Source organism: Mustela putorius, unplaced genomic scaffold, assembly GCF_011764305.1.
Source record: "Mustela putorius furo isolate JIRA1106 unplaced genomic scaffold, ASM1176430v1.1 tig00003867_pilon_pilon_pilon, whole genome shotgun sequence".
Classification (NCBI taxonomy): domain Eukaryota; kingdom Metazoa; phylum Chordata; class Mammalia; order Carnivora; family Mustelidae; genus Mustela; species Mustela putorius.
The window spans coordinates 7164261-7179312 of NW_025422019.1; the positions used below are offsets into that span (position 1 = coordinate 7164261).

Consider the following 15052-nt stretch of genomic DNA (forward strand, 5'->3'; position numbering starts at 1 on the left):
CAACAAATCACAGAGCAGGTATGTGTCAGTGAAGAATTTCCCACTAAACAGCAGGGATGCTGACCCTTCGTTTTCACAGCCTGGGGGTGGGAGGCCATAGAAGTCACTTGTGCAGGGTGTGTGGGGCTGCAGTGAGTTGTTCTTCCCAGATACTGCATGTGTCAGGAAGCGAGGGCTTTCTCAGATGTCATCATGAGCTCCCATTCATTCAGCAGGGGGACACTCCGTGTTTTTTTCCTTCCAAAAGTCATGTTTTGGGACCCCTGAGTGGCTCAGTCGTTAAGCGCTTGCCTTTGGCTCTGGTCATGATCCTAGGGTCGTGGGATTGAGTCCTGCATCAGGCTCCCTGCTCAGCGGGAGCCTGGTTATTCCTCTGCCAGCTGCTCCCCCTGCTTGCGCGCTCTCTCTCTCTCTCTCCCTGTCAAATAAATAAATAAAATTAAAGCACAACCAAAAACCTCTCCAAATTAAACAACAACAACAACAAAACAGCCATGTTTTCAGCAAGGATTAAAATGTGTTTTCTGCTTTCCAGGGCATTGAAGCTTCCCACGTGTTCCTTAGAGACAAAACAGACTTTCACGTCACTTATTTACAGCAACTGTTGCTGGGTTGATGCTAATTAAACTACATTCTAGGTGCTAGGAGAAGCTTTCAACCTACTTACCTCATGTATGGATCCCTAACACATCTGTGTGTGAAAATGAGTTTCATTTTATTTTTCTAATGTAAAAGTATCAGACGCACAGGCAAACTTCATCTCAGGCAGGCTACGAAACTGGATTAAGGTCATCAAGCTTGTATAAAGGTGTAACAGCACTTCCTGGGTCGGCTGGACTCCAGATCTTAGGTTCTGTCCACTTGCTGCCGCCGCCAATCATACACATGAAAGAATGGCAAATTTTGAAGTAAGGAACAAAACTTTAAACCGATTTGCTCCTTCTCGGTATTCTAAAAACACTTACTGTTCTTTTTTTTTTTTTTTTTTTTGAATTTTATTTATTTATTTGACAGAGAGTGAGAGAGAGCACAAGCAGGCAGAGCAGCAGGCAGAGGGAGAGGGAGAAGCAGGGACCTTGCCAAGCAAGGAGCCCGACATGGGGTTTGATCCTAGGACCCTGGGATCATGACCTGAGCCGAAGGCAGTTGCCTAACCAACTGAGCCACCCAGGCACCCCTACTGTTCATTTTTTAAAAAAAGATTTTATTTATTTATTTGACACAGAGAGAGATAGCAAGAGAGGGAACACAAGCAGGGGGAGTGGGAGAGGGACAAGCAGGCTTCCCACCGAGCAGGGAGCCCAATGCGGGGCTTGATGCCAGGACCCTGGGTTCATGACCTGAGCCGAAGGCAGACACTTAACAACTGAGCCACCCAGGCACCCAATCTGCCCCTTGTTTTCGCAGAGAGCCAGAGGCTGGAGGGCCACGGCTTAGGGCACTGCACTCACAGGCTGACCTGACCTCCAGCCACTCCTGTGGAAGAACAAACCCCACACCTGGATTTGTCCCCAAAGTTAGTTTATTAAGGAAACCAATTACCCACTTGTCCGTTACCAAGAAGACTAGTCTAAATGTGCAGCTTATGGTTTGGAAAGGACAGGGCTGACTTAGTTCTACTTACTGGGCCACAGTCTTGGCATCAGCCTTCCTGAACCCTCTGGGCATTTCCTCAGGACGCTGGTCAAAGAGTGGATATATGAACACCAAGAACGTGTTCAGCACATTCCTAGTGCTGGTGATTGGGTCTCAGCCGTCACAGAGCTTCCTGTGCGGCAGCGAAGACTGATACCAAACAAGCAATTACAAAAGTAATATGTGTGCTGAAAGCCAAGTACAGCGTGGGCACGTAACAGGTGGACTTAAGCCCGTGCTGGGGAGCAGGAAGGCACTTGGGCATTCCGGGAGGGGGCAGAACGCCTGCTAAGCTCTGAGGAGGCACGAGCTGGTGAGTCTGATGGAACAAATGAGCCTAATAAGGAATGCAGCTCACTGCAGGCCGCTAGGGCTGGCCCGGTGAATTTTTGCCACATTGCCCAGGCTGTTCTGATGCCTACCAGAGTATGAGAACCGTGATCTTGGAAGAACACACAGGGCCCTCCTCTCCCAAAGCATGGCCAACACAGCCCCACGCCCACAGAACTCGACTCCCAGTGCATCTTGTCTTGGTCTCCACAGTGTGTGATTCTCTAGCGTTCTTTCATCATTGTGCAGACTGGGGTGTTGTTTTTATTATTACATGACTTTATTTTTTTTAAAGATTTTATTTATTTATTTATTTGACAGAGAGAGAGGGAGAGAGAGAAAGAGAGAGCGTACAGGCAGGGGGAGCAGCAGGCACAGAGAGAGGGAGAATCAGGCTACCTGCTGAGCAGGAACCCCAGGACCCTGAGATCATGACCTGAGCTGAAGGCAGACACTTAGCCAACTGAGCCACCCAGACGTCCCTACATGCCTTTATTTTTAAAATCAGATTTATTTGGATAAAGTTTACCTACAGCCAAGTTTACTGACTTTAAATAAAAAAAAAACAACAATGAATTTTGACAAATGTATACAGTTGTAAAATCATCATCACCAAAAAAGCTCTTTTGTGCCCTTTGTTGTCAATCCCCCTCCCCCCACCCGAACAACCACTGACCGGCTTCCTGAAACAATAGTTCTGATGAAGTTCTTGAACCTAGGTGAGGTTCAATGGGGTGAGGTTCGGAGCCGACGGCTAAGAAAGAATTCTTAAGACGTCTTTGATGCAAAAAGGTGGTTTATTAGAGCACAAGGACAGGACCCGTGGGCAGAATGAGATGCTGCTGCGCCGGGCATGTGAGGAGTGGCTGGTTATATACACAGGAGTTGGGTAGGTGAGGACAAAGGGTTGTTCAGAAGGGCTATTGGGATAAAGAAGACTGTCAGGATATTGAAGGCCTGGTTACTATCAAGCCAAGGCCGCTTTCCCTCGAAGGAGGCACTAACATAATGACAATTGGGAGTCTCCTGGTGGAATGTCACATCCCTGCTATCAAGAGTCCTTGTTAGTGAGATTTAGGTTTAGAAGAAATTTAACTTTATTTATTTTTCCTTCTACCTCAGCCTCCTTCAGTTTTTATGGAGGGGAGGGTGACATTAGGGCTTGAGGAATTGAGTTATGTGCTTTTGTAAATTGGGCTATTGATAAGGTAACTTCTTTGTTGTAAATCTCAAGGACATTTGTAAATCAAGGGAGACTCCTGCCTAGCAGGATTGTGATCTCTGCAAGTTAACTATTTGTTTTCCTTCTAGGGCAGTCAAGGGTGCCTGAGGAATGTGACACATATTACGGAGGGGAGCGGGTGGAGAGGGGGTGCAAGGTACCAGGTTTTGCTTTGTCCTCAGCCAGCCTCCTGCTCCCTCATCAGTTTCACCTTTTTTAACAGTTTCATATAAATGGAATCCTACAGATGTAGCCCTCTGTAGCTAGCTTCTTTCATTTGTATCATGCTTCTGAGACTCATCTATTTTGATGTGTCTAGAAGTAATTCATGCTGTTTAATTGCTAATGAGTATTCCATTGTGCATGCATTACTACAGTTTGCTCGCTAGTTGATGGACGTTTGGGCCGTTTCCAGTGCTTGTGTGTTACGGATAAAACTTTTAGGAAAAACAAGTACAAGTCTTTGTGTGAACATGTTTCCATTTGTCCTCGGTAAGCATCCAGGCGTGGGACTGCGGGGTCAAGTGGAAAGTGCATGTTTATAAGAAGCTGTCAAGGGGCGCCTGGCTGGCTCACTTGGTAGAGCATGTGACTCTTGATCTTAGGGTCCTGAGTTTGAGTTTCAGCCCCATGTTGGGTGCAGAGATTACTTAAAACAAGAAAGAAGGAAATTGTCAAACTCTTTTCCAGAGTGGCCATTTTGTATTCGCTGCCAAATTGTATGAGGGTTCCAGTCTCTCCACAGCCATGTCAACACTTGGTGCTTCAGTCTTTTTAATTTTAGCCACTTTAAATTGTATTTTTATTTTATTTTATTATCATTATTTTTTAAAGATTCTATTTATTTATTTGACAGGGAGAGAGAGAGCAACAGAGGGAATACAAGCAGGGGGAGAGGACATGGGAGAACCAGGCTTCCCACCGAGCAGGGAACTCAATGTGGATCTTGATCCTAGGACCTGGGGATCATGGCCTGAGCCGAAGGCAGACGCCCAACGACAGAGCCACCCAGGCAGCCCAGATTGCGTGGTTTTGTTGCTGTTGTTGTTTTAAATCACTCTTGTGGCGCCTGGCTGGCTCACTCAGTCAAGCATCTGCCTTTGGCTCAGGTCACTATCTCAAGAGTCCTGGGATCGAACCCCACATTGGGCTCCCCACTTCTCCCTCTGCCTGCCGCTCCTCCTACTTGTACTCTCTCTTTCTGTCAAATAAATAAATAAAATCTTCAAAAAACAAAATCACTCTTTCTACAGCAAGGAAAAGGAGTTGAAAGGGACAAAAACCCAGTTGGGGTGGCTTTTGCAGTAGTCAAGGTGGGAGGCTTTGAGAGCGTTAGCAAACAGCTGGCCTCCTTTCCCATCAGGAGACAGAGGGGCTGCAGGAAGGGGTAGTAAGGAAGAATTTATCCTAGAATGGCTTGAGCACATAGTGCACAGAGGAAACAGGGACTTGCTCTGGGTTGAACCGTGAGGGAGCTGCAGAGTCAGAAGGAAACACACATCCTGCCAAAGACGGGCTCCTGACCCTGCTTTGAGGGCTGGGGACCCCACCTGTAAAGGGGGTCGTGGGCAAGGCAAAGATATCATTCTTGTGTCCTTGGCTGAGAGGACGAAGCAAATTTTCACATGGAGGGAGTTCTAAGTAGTAGCTAGTTATCTTCTGAAACGATTTTGTGTTACAGTATCACTCAACTAATTCAGAATTAACTCACAGATTGCCTGATCTGCTGTCATCTGGGTCCACAGAGCCTCCCCTCCGGCTGCTCAGAGTTTAGTGAGTGAAGGGAGCGGACATTTGAACACTGTTTTCACAGGAGACATAGGAGACTGTTTTTTGACACTATTTATCTATTTATCTGACCAATCTATTTATCTTTAGCCCCCTCCTGAGGGGTCCCACGATCACGAAAGGATAGCCACACAGCCAACATCAAGGCAACTCTGTCGAAAAGGTGAGCTCTTGGCCCACCTTTGCAAGGGCTAATGGACGTCGGTTCCATCTTCCCAGATTCCAGCAGGATCGCTGCTAGGCCCTCGGGCCCTGAGTAGCTCTGGGGGTCTCCCAGGAGCCACGCAGTCCCGTGTGTTCACCCCCACTTCTGGGGGGTGCCAGCCTGAGATGAGGGCGGCCGCAAAGAGCACCCTGGAAAGATCGAGTGGTCATAAAAGTGCGCCAATCAGCTGTGCACCTCCTAGCTCACCAGATGAGTCAGGAGGCCAATCAGCTCCAAGTGTTCCCAAAGACAAAAATGGTCATTTACTGGGAGAGCAGAAAGCGGAGCTTTGGCTAAAACCACTTTGCCTTCAACAGCAACTTTTTAATCCCTTTGTCTGGTGCATGAAATTGGTTCCCAGAACACAGGGGTTATTAATAACTGGGACCTTTTCCCAGTCTCCAGATCAATTGGCAGGAGCCTCTGACTACTTCCTTCTGGATGCTTCTATTATTTAGAGGTGGGAAGTGGCCTCTCCTTGAAACTGGTACAGTTTTTTTTTTTTTTTTTAACCTGGCTTGTGAGTTATACGGTAGCCCCCCAGCCCCACCCAGCAAACCGAACCCCCAGGGGGCTTGTCCCTCTCTCACCTTCCTCAGAGAGCACAGGGTGGCTTGCTTCTTCGCTTCCGGGGAGCTCTCCTGCTGTCTCAGGGAACTGCAGTGTGTCCCTCTCCTCCAGGCCGGCTCGTCACTGCTGTCAGCGATCCACGGAGCCGGCCTGATTTAGAATGAAGTCACTTTGAGGTGCTTCCTCTCCTTGTGGTTGGTGAAGGCCCCAAAGTCAGCTGCTGGGCAGGGGCTAAACAAGGCCCAGGTCTTAATTTGGGGCCACGTGGTTGGGTGGGAGAGGGGGTGGGTGGTTGGGTGGGACACATATTTCTGTCGCTCCTATGGCTGGGGCAGTGTCATAAATGCAGGATTTCCTCCAGAGCTCGCCTTCTGCTCTCGTCACCCTTCCCTGGAGCTTCACCTGCCTGTGGCTCTACCAGGATCTCCCCTCAGGAAACAGCCCTTCTCTGATTCTCCTCCAAGTTCCACCCAGCCTGCCAGCCTGCTGCTTGTGTCTCCAGAGACCGTGCACTGGCTTCCTAAACTCAGCGTGGTGCCATGGGTTGGACAGGCCTGGGGTCCCCCTGCCCCATGCCCAGAGCTCACCTTTGAATAAATGAAAACAAACACACCTGCCTTGTGAGGATCAGAGATGGTGGGATCAAAGCACCTCCCAGACACAGTGCACAGAGGACACACCACATGTGGCTACCAAGAGCTGACTTCATCCCCCCGCCCCAGCAAAGGCGCTCACACCCCTCTCCTGCCTGTCTCTGGGAATGGCCTCAGTGCTCTTAGTCACTCAGACCAAATGACAAAGCAGTATTCGTGTGCGTCTTTCACCGGCCTGTTGAAATACGGTGGTAAAATAGACGTCACAGAACATTGATCATCTTCACCCGCCATCTTTAAGTGTAAAGTTCAGTGGCATTAAGTGCATGCACATGGTTGGGAAGCCATCTCCAGAACTCTTCCGTCCTCCCCAAATTAAAACCCTGTCTGCATTAAACAACACCTCCCCATTTCTCCCTCCCCTCAGTCCCTGGAAACAGCCTTCTTCTGAATCTATGAAGCTGACTTTTCTAGGTGCTCTTTAGAAGTGGAATCAGATGGTATCTGTCCTCTTGGGTCTGTCATAATGTCCTCAAGCCTCACTCATGTTGTAACATATGTCAGAATTTCCTTCTGGATAATATTTAAGGTTGGCTAATACTCCACTGTAGGTATAGACCACATTTAAACAATCCACTCATTGGGCTATTTTCCAGAAAAGTTTTTGAAGGGGAAATTAATGCATAAACATACATCACAGAAGAGTGTTGAGTGAAATCATGTCGCATCCTGTCCTCTCAGTCCCCAGCCCTCCGTTTTTCTCTCAGCAGTGACCTTCCACTTCACCTTCCTGTCTGTGCCCATTGCCCAGACTCTGCTTCCTGGAAGCTGTCCTGCACACTCTGCCAGAGGGGATGTCCAAAGTCGAGCTCTCGCTGTCACTGCATGTGGCCTTCCAGGATGCCCACCAGCTGGTCCCAGCTGACCAATACAGTGTTCCCGACACCACGGCTGCTTTCTCTCCAAGATGCCTGAAGAGACCTTCTTCACCTCACCAGAGTTAGTACCAGTGCCTCCTTCCCTAGAAAGGTGTCTGGACTATTCCCACCATCCCAACAGGAATCCTCTCTTCCTCCTTGTGCTGCATCTCCACACAGGCCTGGGCACCAAGACTGGCCTGTGGTGTGTCCCTCAGCTTCTCAACAGCGTCCGTCTCCTCAGAGCCTCAGGGAGAATGGTTCTTCCTCGCAGGCTTGCTGAGGTGACTCAATCAGTGTAAGGTAAACCCAGTTGGTGTTAAATAAATGTGGGTCCCTCCATGGGACCAAGACTGGCTGTTAGGTACCTGGGTTTGTGACGCTCAACCACCAGTACAACTAGACCCTGGTGTCCTTGACGCTCAAGGGTCTCCCTTTCAACACAACTGAAGGAAGGGAGGAGGGTGGCTTTGGGTGAGGAGGGCCAGTTCTTGCAGCAGGGAAGGGCAGGGAGGCATGAGGGCCTCAGTGGTGTCCCATCCTGGGTACTCCCCCAGGAGCTTCCAGAGAGGCGAAGGGTCCCTGGAACCGGGTCGAGGGGCAAGGTCACATGCTGAGGTCGGCCCAGAAGCTGCAGCCCAGCAAGGCCCACTTTTGCTTCCACCCTCCTCTCTCCCAACTATCTCCTCCAACTCTTCCGGTGGGATCATGGGAAGCAATGCCAGAGGATGGGGTGTGACTGCTCGTGAGTACACGTGACTGCAGTCCCTGATCCCCAGGGCCCCAGTGCAGAATGTTCAGATCCTCATGGCCTCCCTTCTACGTGGATGAGTTCTTCTGGTGTTTACACTTAACAGCGCAACTAGAGAAGCCTCAGCACATAAAGGAAATCTGCTCCTTTACCATTCACCCATTCAGTAACAATGTTGTGGAACACCAAGTGTCAGGCACGGTCCCATGGGGCATCGCCTGCTGTGGGGCAGACCTACAACCCCTCCCGTTGCCATCCTCCCCTTTGCCTGGTGCCTCCTGTTTCTGAGTCTGGCTGCTCAGACTCCTTCAGCCTCCAGCCCCCCTCCCCCAAGGTCCAGATTCCAGCTTTCTCTACCTAATGATGCTAGTTCGCTTTTGTCTCTTGCTTTTTGCCTCCTACATTTTGTGGACATCTCTGATCATTCGCCACTTTTTTTTTTTTTTTAAAGATTTTATTTATTTATTTGACAGAGAGAGATCACAAGTAGGCAGAGAGGCAGGCAGAGAGAGAGAGGAGGAAGCAGACTCCCTGCTGAGCAGAGAGCCCGATGCGGGACTCGATCCCAGGACCCTGAGATCATGACCTGAGCCGAAGGTAGCGGCTTAACCCACTGAGCCACCCAGGCGCCCTATTCGCCACTTTCTTTCCCGTTTCTTTGTCTTCCGGATTTATGCCTATTTCGATCCTGTCATTACCTCTTCGTGATGTTTCTGACAGGAAGCAGAGATAAATTCTGGTGTTGCAGCTGCCATAGCTGATTAGAATTGCTTCCAATTTAATCTTCACTTGGAATGTCTTCACAATGATTTACGGAGTTTGGATAATGTTCAGTTGTAAATTATTTGTTTTCAGAAACTTGGACAATATAAAAGTATTCAGAACATAAAGATCAGTCATAATCCCAGAAATGCAGAAATAGCCACCCTTAACATTTTGCTGTATGTATGTGTATTCTTTAAAGCAAAAAATGTTACCTCTTTTCTGCTTGAATTTGATGCTGATAGTTGGGGCCTGCTGGATCCCCGGAAGAAGGCTTTTATCACTGGAAGGCCCTTGGCAAGCCTTGCTTGGACATTCCAAAGGTTCAGTGTTACATTGGTGCCTCTCGCTGCCCTCCTCTCCCCTGTTCCCTTGGTCTGCAGTGCCCACTTCCACCCACGATTCAAACCTTCAGTGCCCAGAGGCGGGAGATAAGGGAACACGGAGGGCCCTTCCCAGCCCTGTCATCCCCCGGGAATGTTCTGCCAGGAGAGAGAACTGGGAGAAAAGCACCTGACTGCATTCCACAGTCACCTGCCAGCTGCCCCTGGCTGTTGTCTGGCCATTGGTGATCCCTCATGGGGGATTTTGGGACCCCTGGAGAGTCAGTGGTTGGGGGGAAGGTGTGTAGTGCTGTAAATGAGCAGCTCTTTAAGCCACCAAACCAAAATGACCCATGACCTGAGTCTTAGCACTCTTAAGTTCTGGCTTCAGAACTTAATGGCGAATATGGAAAATGTTTACACCGAAGGTCAAAGAAACACAAATGAGAACAACAATGAGATGCATCCTTCCACATGCTCTCAATAATTGGCAGGTATTTCCAAAAAGAAAATGACCAGTGAGACAGGGAGTCGTATACTGCTCTTGGGTATGTACACTGGCAAAATGCTTTTGGAAAGTAATTTTCTAATAGTATTAAGAAGTTGAAAATGGTTATACTTTTTTTTTAATAGTTTGCATTTTAAAGATTTTATGTATTTATATGACAGAGAGAAATCACAAGTAGATGGAGAGGCATGCAGAGAGAGAGAGGGAAGCAGGCTTCCTGCCGAGCAGAGAGCCCGATGCGGGACTTGATCCCAGGACTCTGAGATCATGACCTGAGCCGAAAGCAGCGGCCCAACCCACTGAGCCACCCAGGCGCCCCGGTTATACTTTTTGATCTAGTAATTTTACTTATGGGACTTTAATGTAAGGAAAGAATTCTAAATGTAATAAAGTGTTCTGCACCAAAATATCGGTTGCAGCATTATTAGTGATTCAAAAATGGTAAGAATATAATCTAAATGCCCAACAGTACGGGAATACTTTCATGAATACTATTTGTGAAAAGGTTATTACAATATGACCGGGTGACTGTTACTGAAATAAATGAAAACAGATAAACCCAATACTTAAAAAATAGTTTGCCGATGGATGTCAAGACAAAAGTAATATAATACTGAGACGGGGGAAAATACACTAACATTTTAATACCATACTATTTAATATTATCTTTTTAAAAAATATTATATTTTTAAAAAGTTTGTCTAATTTATTTTAGTAATCTCTACACTCAGTGTGAGACTTGAACTTATGACCCCGAGATGGAGAGTCATCTGCTCTATCAACTGAGGCAGCCAGGTGTCCCAATACTAGTTATTTTTGAATGAAAGGGGACAGCAAGATTTTGGTTTTTCCTTTCTGTTTTTCTGTATTTTACAAATTATCTGTCATTCAGTATTACTTTATAATTGGCAAAACAGCAGTAAACCTACCTTTTAAGGAAAAAATAAGCCAGCTGTACTTTACTTAAGTGCTACTGTATAATCAGATCAGAGATTTTATTTTATCTTATTTTTTTTAAAAGATGGTATTTATTTATTTGAGACAGAGAGAGTGACAAAAGAGAGAGCATGAAGGGGACGGAGGTGTGGCAGGGAGAGAGGGAGAAGCAGACTCCCCCCTGAGCAGGGAGCCCGACGTGCGACTCGATCCCAGGACCCTCAGATCTTGACCCGAGTCAAAGGCAGATGCTTAACAGACTGATCCACCCAGGTACCCCTAGATTTCTTTTAGAAATGGAATTAAACTGAGCTCATCTTGTGCAATTCTTTATTATTTTACTGATGAAGAAACGGAATTTAAAGAGGGCAATGGCTTTGCCCCGACCTTGCCTTCTGGGCCTTGTTTGTCCCCATCTCCATACTGCCTCAGAGAATGAGGGATGGGCTCACCAGTCACTTCATAAGAGCTTGGTGAGCTGAAGAGGTGGCTGTCCCTGGGGAGCGATGGGCAGTGCACATCCTTGTGGATGGAGGTAGGGAGGTGGACTTCAGAAAATGCTGGTCATCTTCTCAACTAGGAGGCCCCTGAAGCCAGTCCCTCTCCATGCACAGCTCAGGCCATCCGCTCTCCAGTAAGTGCGCGTGCAATGGCCCTCTTTCTTCTTGCCGGTCTTCCTTCTGCTCCTGTCCTGTCTCAGGGCAATTGATGAACTGGACTTCCTACTTGGAATGCTGTTCCCTGTTTTCCTCTACCTTCAAGATTCTGGCTGGTCTGTGAATTAAATTGCTATAAGACAGGTTAACAGGAGAAAATAAAATTTAATTATATAGGTATAGGTAATCTACATAAACAGAGATTCCAAAGACAAATGTCCAGCTTGACCATCTTTATGGGGTGAAGGTAGGAAATGGCAATCTGTTAGATTTTCCTGGTTTGTAATCTGAATGTCTCTGATGACTTTTCTGAGTGGCCACACAGGAACTGGCATGAAGATTATCCATACATGAGCTGTCGTGGTGAGGTGACCCACAAGAGACTGCAAAATACAAAGCTCTCACAAGATCCAGGAAGTTCACTTCCAAAGTTAGCCTAAGAAAGATCTACCCACAATGGGGGTGCATCCCACATTCTGACCTGCCAAATTAGGGACCACATTCAATTTTTCTACTATGCACATTAACAGCTTTAGCCAACTCTTGGGTCTCTCAGAGCCAAACTAATACCTAAAAGGAATGTGCTGTGTGGTTGGGTATCATGTGAGTTTTTTTTTTTTTTTTAAAGATTTTATTTATTTATTTGACAGAGAGAGAGCATGAGGACAAGTAGGGGGAGGAACAGGCAGAGGGAGAGGGAGAAGCAGGCTTCCTGCTGAGTAGGGAACCCAGTGTCAGACTCTATCCCAGGATGCTGGGATCATGACCGGAGTCAAAGGCAGATGCTTAACAACTGAGCCACCCCAGCTGGTGTGATGTGTTTTTATTTATTTATTTATTTATTTACAGAGTATCTGTTGCAAAGAAATTTTCTTGAGTTGGTGGGTTACTTAGTGTTAATCTAACCTATTCTGTGACCCACTTATCCTAACATGGGAGACTTGGGTTGAACGGTGAACACCCTTCCGTGGCTGACCCAAGTTCACCAATTCTGTGGCTTTGGCTTGCAAGATGTCCCTTCATAACAGCCTTTACCTCATGTGTATACATTAACCCACAGCATAGTTTGACTAACCATACCTGGTCTGGTCAGAACTGTGAACTCACAGGTCTCTCTTGCCAGCTCGAAAAGCAGGCTAATCAGACCTCTGGCTGCATTCTGCTCTATCATCTTGCTCTTTATGGCAAACAACACAACAGATAGAGACAAAGAAAAACAGTGACTATCTTTGGAAGGATAAGGAGCCATAAAGTGCAAAAAAATGCAGCCTTCACAGGATCCAGAAAGTCCACTCTCAAATTTAGCCTAAGAAACTTTAGCCGCAAGTGGGGTGTGAAACACATTTCTGTCCAGCCATATCTAGCCACAAATGGGGTGCAACCCATATTTACAATGAAGGTTGAGATGATAATGGCCCCTTATGGACCAGGACCCCTATGACAAATTCCCGAGAGCTGGTACAGTTGTACAAAGAGAGTGAAGTGTGTTAAATAGATGACTACTGGATCCACAGCCTCTTCGGCTGTCTGCCTGATGCATGCCAGTACATGCATCCTCTGGTTGGCAGAGTCCAGAGAAAATATTCTCACCGGTCATAAAAAGCCACACTCTTAGGACACAGAACAAGGTGAAAGGAAAACCTAATCAGACCTATTGTTCTCCATGCTTTACGACAAATGACACAAAAGACAGAGACAAAAGAAAACAATGACTCTATTGGGAGGAAAAGGATCAATATGAAACAAGAAAACTCAAAGCAAATTTTTACCAAAATTGCTATACCCAAGGAACTAGTTTACAAATATCCCCCCCATTCTATATTTAGAAAGAGAGAGGAAAAAGGGCTCTCATCATTTTCATTTTCATCAGACCCCACAGAAAGTGATCAAGGAGGCTGATGTGGTAAGAAATCTTATCTGCCAGCTTTTATCAGCTGTCTCAGTATCTCTAAGCTGCAGCCAAAGTGAACCTCAAAGTGAACAGTGCAGCACCTCAAAGTGAACAGTGTCCAGCCAGAGAAGTTCATCCTGCAGACTACACCAACTGTTGGGGAGGAAAAACTTTTCTTTACCCTTCAAGATTCTTGCCAGTCTAAGAATTAAATTGACATGAGACAGATTAACAGAAGAAAATAAAATTTAATCATGTATGTACAGGGAATCCACATATTCCAAAGACAGTCAGGCAAAATGAAGTACATAGGTCATTTTGAACTAAGGACATGGAGTAGGGGCTGGGGCCTCAAAGAGAAAGGAGGTAGTTTACCTATGGGAGATGAAAAACTTAAGTGTAAACAAATATTTGCTGGGCCATCCAGAAACAATGGCACAAAAAGAAGACTCTGATCAGACAGGCATTGCTGTTTCCTCCCTGTCCACCACCATTAGTTCATATTATGTAGTTATCTATAGTGATAGCTCTTTTCCTGACCAAGTCCTCGATCTAAGTCCTCCTGAGCAAGTCCTCGATCTTTTAGGCATTTAAGAGGAAGGTTAAATGTTCTTCCTGGGCCTTCTGTGTTTTTGTTTGTTTGTTGAAGACTTATTTATTTGAGAGACAGAGAGCACTAATGAGAAGGGCAGAGGGAGAGGGAGAGAAAATCTGAAGTAGACTCCATGCTGAGCACTGAGCCCGATTGGGGGGCTCAATTTCATAACCCTGAGATCACGATCTGAGCTGAACCCAAAAGTTGGATGCTTATTGAAATGAATTACCCAGGTGCCCCCCCCAGACCTGTGTTTCTTGTTTTTGTTTTGTTTTGTTTTAAAATAATTAGCCTAAAATAGTCCACACACCCAAGACACATTTTGGGGTGAAAAATTTTGCTCCCCTGCATCTTTTGGTCTACACGCCTGATTCTATTAACTCAGGCTCAGCCTTCAGATATCAGTTCTAGCGGAAGTCTACCCTGACCACCAGACCAGATTATGCTCTCTTTGTTCTTTTCCTCCATGGAGAGATCACCACTGTAATTAAATAACCATCTACCTATCGTGTGTTAATGTCTATCTCCTCCTCCAGACCACAGAACCCCATGGGATTATTTAGTCAACATCTCTGGCAACAAACTGTGCTGGCAGTACTCAGTTTGAGTACTCAATGTACATTAGATGAATAAATGAAAGTAATTGATTCTGCCAGCTCGACCTGAGGGCAGGGACTGTGGGCTCCTTTCCCTCTCTGCTCCCTGGGACTGCTAAAAACCATCTGCTCTCATGGCACTGGGGAAATAGCATAGCCTCACTAATGCATTTATGTTAGCATTTGCTCAATAAGGATTTATTGAGAGGCTGCTACATGCCAGTATTCTAGGCTTTTGGAATTTACACAGGCAGTGAAACACACCATCAAAATCCCTGCCTTCATGAGATTATATTCTATACTAAGGGAGACATACTGAGCAAATAAACAGGAGACTATGTTTTAAGCTGGTGGTAGAGCCAAAAGGGATTTGGGGAGAAGTGGAGGTGAGCTGCGCTTTGAAGTGAAATGGTTGGGAAAGGCCTTCATGAGAAGGTGACTTGTTGAGCAAAGAGGTGCATGTGGTAATAGAGCAAGCTATGTGGCAATCTGGTGCAGGAGCACACCAGACTAAATACAGGCTGCCAAGGCCAATGTGAATCACTCTTTGTGTCAATATGCCCCAAATGTTATATGGGACACATGTTAAAAATTATTCATTGATTATCTGAAATTCCAATATTTATATTGAATTATTTCATTTGTTAAAGTAAGAGTATATTACTGTAATTTGAGAAGCACTGCATACTTTTTTAAAGGTTTTATTTATTTGAGAGGAAGAGAGAGTGTGCACAAGTGGTGGGGAGGGGCAGAGGGAGAGGGAGAAACAGAGTC

The 15052-nt window shown here is 46.4% G+C and overlaps 1 long non-coding RNA gene across 1 annotated transcript in view; it reads right to left on the bottom strand.

The window, feature by feature from the left end:
* Positions 1-10853: 10853 nt before the first annotated feature.
* Positions 10854-15052, bottom strand: part of LOC123387932 — a 41707-nt gene continuing 37508 nt past the window's right edge. The window contains exon 2 of the long non-coding RNA XR_006602437.1: positions 10854-11329. This is a non-coding gene — a long non-coding RNA (uncharacterized LOC123387932). The remainder of the gene's footprint in view (positions 11330-15052) is intronic.